Below are 5831 nucleotides of genomic sequence, written 5' to 3' on the forward strand. Positions count from 1 at the left end.
GAGGACGTACAACAAGAATCTTCATCTACGTTTGTATAAAACGTCCTCGGCTCAGTTTTCTATTAAATATGGTAAAATGTTTATTAAACAGTTTCCTCAGAGACTTAAAGATGCTCTGCTCTTCATCGACTCTTCTTCATACTGTAAATGTCTCATTTACTTATCTTCTGGTTGTTTCCATTATGTCAAACTGGTGATTTTGTTCTTTTACCTGCACCAAGGACGAGATGTTTCCACCTGTTTGTTTGAAGAGGAAAGAAAAGCAGAGTCATGATTCCAGTGAAGTCGGTGGAAGGATGTTTATTGAGCATTAAAGCAGAGACAAGTAGAAACAGAACTTTTCTCTCTGAGATGTTTTTCTTCTCGTTACATCTAATTTGTCACAGAGGAAATTATCCATGTGTTTGACTCATAGACTGAATATAAAGGCTTTGACTGGGATGTGCTGTTGTAATACTACAGCGTCACCTGTGGGTCAAAAGTAGAAAAGCCACCACTGCTCTGCACTTGATGCACAAATGAAAACGTCCCATTTTTAAGTCTAGAGTTGTGACCTTTTTGTCAAAGACAAAACTGTGATTTTAAACTCAAAGTGATTTGATTGTGTTTAAGTTTGTGTTAAACAAACAGAATGTGGTTCTACACACATGGAGACATACTGAGAGACAAAGGTGGAAAATAATTTTAAAAAACTTAAACACATATATGTGACTCTTTACAGAGGGGTTATATATTCTGCTTGTGTTGTGTCATTTCAATAAACACATTTTTTATGTGAATAAACACAATCGTGTGGAGGGCCATCTAGTGGTGAAGTTACATATTACAACCACCTCCTCTGATTCCTCTGGAGCTCTGTCTCCACTGCCTCCCAGCAACAAGGCCCAGTCAGAGCCGTTCTACACACAAGCTGCTGCTGCTTCAGCCTCTGGATCCTCAGGACACAGCTCAGCCTCCGTCCACACTCAGCTTCACTCAGTAATCCCACCTCCACCTGTTGAGAGAAGAAGACATCAGTGTTACAGAGACTCTTCATCAGCTGTGAGTCAGTGATGCAGCACATCCAGTAGAAAGAGCAGCAGGGACTTCAGTCCTGTTCAGAGGTGGAGCAGCTTCCTCTCTGCTTCATGTTCACGTGTTGGAATGAACACGCTAAGAGCTCAGTGTGTTTCCTCTGCATGTCAAAGTGCAGAGTGGACACCTGAGAGGTGGATTTACTGCTGTTACAGGTGAAGCCATGTTTCACTGTGTGTTAATGAACATCTGCTTCTGACAAACTGGGACTAGATGAGACAGATGGACCTCAGCAGAGGATCTGCTCTGTATAAAGAGCTCCTGGTAACCATGGTGATGAGGAGAAGCTTCAGTCCCACTGATCTCAGAGCTGTGACAAAGATCCACCTGATCAGTTGTTCACTGATGAAGTGAGAGAACAAACTGTCTCAGATCAGATGAAGACGACATCGTCTCTGTTCCTCGTGTGAGGCTGTCAGCTGGGGTCCAGCTTGTGTAAGTTACAGCGCCCCCTGGTGGCATTTGGTAAAAATATATTATGTGACCACGACATAATAACGTGTGTGAACGAGATAAATAACTTGAGGTTACGAGATCTGAATCTGTTGTTTACAAACAAGACGAGTGGAAGAGAAGAAGATTATTGATGAGAAACGTTTGAATCCCAGGATGTGGCCTCGATAATGAGCTTTAGTTTGACACACTGTCTCTGAGGACACACACTGACTCAGTGTTTCTGAGGACACACACTGTCTCACTGTCTCTGAGGAAACACACTGTCTCACTGTCTCTGAGCCTGAGGACACACAATGTCTCTGAGGACACAGACTGACTCTGAGGACAAACGCTGACTCTGGGGACACTAGGGCTGCAACTAACGACTATTCTGATAGTCGATTAGTCACCGATTATTGAAACGATTAACTGACTAATCGGATTATGAATGACACAAATTCTCAATTGCTATTATTTAGCAAGCAGCTTTTAAATTTAGCTTGAGGTTGTTTGAGGCATGTGATGACTGAAAATAAAGACAATAAAGATCGAAACATCATTAAAAAAAATGTCTTTTAATAAACTTTGCTGCATAAAAGGGTACTGTTGACACAAAAGCAAAGAAAAATCAAGTTTTTGTCCATTTAAAACCAAGGACAGGCAAAGTGCTAAAAAAAAAAAAATTAATTTAAATTCAAGTTTCCCTTTTTACTGTGAACCAAGAACAGGCCAAGTGCTGATACTAAAAATAAATTAAAAATCAAGTATCCATTTTTTGTGTTAACAAAAAAGGACAGGGAAAATAACAATAATAAAAAATTCAACAAACGAAACTACAGTCTTCTTCAGACTAAATAATTGTGATTAAAAAAAGACGTTTGTCAGGCAATAGGATAACATGTCGCTTTTAAACTCGTTAAAAAAAAGTTTAAACACTATTTTTGTAATGGATTCTAGAATCCCGCGCAGGTATGTACGTGTATATACAACATCTGACAGAGGCCAGTCCGCATCGTCTCCGTTACAATGTCACACGTGCCTCACATGCGCGTGTCCTGCTTCCATGGAGAGAAGGTCCGCCGTACAGATATTGCGGGTAGTGTTTTTCGGGCTGTTAAGAGTGAAGTTCTCTCGTACTTTTTACTTTCTGGTGCGCGAGGCAGTGGACGCCGCCATTGGTCCATGTTTTGTCGCTATTGCACATGCGCAACTTTCAGATATAGGAAGGGAGTGTGATGGCTCACTCCTCAGCTACTTCCATCAGCACGATTCATCGATGAGTAAATTCGACGACGTCGACTAATCGTTACACCCCTAGAGGACACAAACTGTCTCATTGTCTCTGAGGACACTCACTGACTCTGAGGTCACACACTGTCTCACTGACACTGAGGACACAGTGTCTCTGAGGACAAACACTGTCTCACTGTCTCTGAGGACACACACTGTCTCTGAGGACACACACTGTCTCACTGTCTCTGAAGCCACACACTGTATCACTATCTCTGAGGACACACACTGACTCTGAGGACATACACTGTTGTGCAAACCTCTGACATAACTACTCAATAAAAAAACACATGGACCTATCTTCAGGAAGCTGACTGAGTGATTTAAACTTCCCTTATCCTTCCCTTTAAGGAGTATGTCCCACCCAACAATGAGAGTCAATATGGTCAGTGGAAAGACCTTTTGTATGGGTTGATCTCCAACTTAACCTGGAGCAGGTTAGCCGTTCATCAGAAGTAACCACAAATCCTGCTTGGTAGCACACACCCTGGATCTTTGATACTGACAGTGTTTAGTAAATTACTGATGAAAGCACGTGGACTGACTCAAACCATCTACTGACCTCAGAGTCTCCAGTCGACAGGTTCGACTCTGCTTTAGATCAAGCAGCTCCTTCACTGCTGAGTCCTGCAGGTTGTTTCCTATCAGTTCCAGTTCTCTCAGATAAGAGGGGTTTGACCTCAGAGCCGAAGCCAGAGAAGAACAGCTGATCTCTGTCAGTCTGCAGCCCTCCAACCTGGATAAAGAATACAACTTAACTGTAAATTAAACTGAGTTCATGTGTGAAAATGACCGACACATATTCATGTCAACACGGACTCATGACATGGAAGATAAATATGAAATCAGACATGTTGGACTAAAAACGAGTCCTGATTCAGTAAAAATATATTATTTGAACCCGGTCTCTGTCCTGCAGATCAGTTTCAGAAATCCAGAACTAAAGTCAGTTTTTTTACAAGTAGCTGAATATTTAAAATGTCACAGATTAATGAATGAATGGATCATGCTATGTATAAAGAGGAATTATGTTAAATTAGAATGAAAGGAGATCAATTGGTTATAAATGCTGTTTTATAGATATGAGATCTACAAAAGTCAGTCAGTGAACTGACCTCAAAGTCTCAAGTCGAAAGGTTGGACTCTGTAGAAAACCACACAGCTCCTTCACTCCTGAGTCCAGCAGGTCGTTGTAGCTCAGATCCAGTTCTCTCAGATGAGAGGGTTTTGCCCTCAGAGCTGAAGCCAGAGAAGAACAGCTGATCTCTGACAGACTGCAGCCCCCCAACCTGGATAAAGAATAACACTTAACTGTATATTAAACTGAGTTCATGTGTGAAAATAACAGACACATATTCATGTCAGCACAGACTCATAACATGGAAGATAAATGTGAAATCAGACAAGTTGGACTAAAAACGAGTCCTGATTCAGTACAAAAAGATTATTTGGACCTGGTTTCTGTCCTGCAGATCAGTTTAGGAAATCCAGAACTAAACTCAGTGTTTTAACAAGTAGCTGAATATTTAAAATGTCAAAGATTTATTAATGAATGGATTCAAGTTATGTATGAAGAGAAATTATCTTAAATTAGAATTAAATGAGATAAATTATGTATAAATGCTGTTTTCTAGATATGAGATCTACAAAAGTCAGTCAGTAAACTGACCTCAGAGTCTCCAGTCGACAGGTTGGACTCTGTAGAAAACCACACAGCTCCTTCACTCCTGAGTCCTGCAGGGTGTAGTTGTAGCTCAGATCCAGTTCTTTCAGATGAGAGGGGTTTGACCTCAGAGCTGAAGCCAGAGAAGAACAGCTGATCTCTGCCAGACTGCAGTTTTTCACCCTGGATAAAGAATAAAACTCAACCCTAAATTAAACTGAGCTCATGTGTGAAAATAAAGGACTTTGATTAAACATCAATGCCTGTTTTCAGACCTGAAGTCTGAGTCAAGTTGCTCTGGACATTTTCTGGAACTTTTCCTGCAGCCTCTTAATACAGTTTCTGAGTGAGACCATGTGAGAATAGAGAAGGTGAATGTCCAGAGGATTCACAGAGAGCGAGTGGACGTGATGATGAGGTTTCTAACACGTGACGGACATGAAACTGGAAGAACACGAATATCTCAGAATGAAGAAGAGGAGCCGTACATGTAGAAGACGAAGACGTCAACTTGGAAACACGAGGAGATTCCAGAGCTTTTGGTGATGAGGGCTGATGCCCTGGTGGATGAGCTGTAAACAACAACACTGATCTTTCCACAGCAGGATTTATACGTCATACAGGAGTTGTACACGTGAACAAGTGGACTACGTTCACATGTACGACACCTGGAGACGTCACTTACTCCTTCACAGTGAACCTGTAACTTAACACAACTTAACATAACCATGGTTGTCATGGAGATATGCGTCTTGGCTCCGCCCCTTGTCTGAATGTTCCCACATGTTCCTGTTGCTGTGAACGAGTCGGACCCGGACAACCTCCTGCTGCTGCTTCAGCTCCAGAAAATGTCCGACCTACTTGTCAAAACATGTTCCACAGTTGATGTGTGCAAAGGGCGAGCAGTTCTATGATCATGTTTTCTTGAAGTGGCGATGATCTGAGCAGCAGTTTGACCAGTTGAAAGTGGTGCAGGGAGCCCGAGGAACATGTGTGTACAGGGCGGGACAGAGATCTAGTGGATAAAAGATAAAGGCATGGACGACCCAGTGTAAGTCCTGAAACCAGAGGAAGGGTTTCATGTTGGAAATGAACCCAAAGTGGAAGAAACAGGGCTGAAGAACTTGGTCCTAAAAATAAAAGGAATCAAATATAATCAACTTGGACACTGGACCCTGAGCCCAGTCCCAGAACACCAACGCAGCACGCTGTCATGTGGTCAGTCCACAGGACCACCGGGACATGTCCTGGTCAATTTCCATAGAAACATTACATGTACACATTGTCCAGCATTGGATTGTTTCTCTGTCAGTAAAACTTCAGTCACATTGAGCCTGACTCGGTCCTCAGCGCTCATTCTACAAACATC

General features: G+C 42.1%; 1 long non-coding RNA gene across 1 annotated transcript; it reads right to left on the minus strand.

The window, feature by feature from the left end:
• Nucleotides 1–280: 280 nt before the first annotated feature.
• Nucleotides 281–3418, minus strand: LOC133020205 (uncharacterized). Its single transcript, XR_009682916.1, has 2 exons — nt 3362–3418; nt 281–994 (listed from the first exon to the last, which is right to left on the minus strand). It is a non-coding gene; the product is annotated as an uncharacterized LOC133020205 (long non-coding RNA).
• Nucleotides 3419–5831: the final 2413 nt, after the last annotated feature.

This window comes from Limanda limanda, chromosome 15, assembly GCF_963576545.1.
Source record: "Limanda limanda chromosome 15, fLimLim1.1, whole genome shotgun sequence".
Lineage (NCBI taxonomy): Eukaryota > Metazoa > Chordata > Actinopteri > Pleuronectiformes > Pleuronectidae > Limanda > Limanda limanda.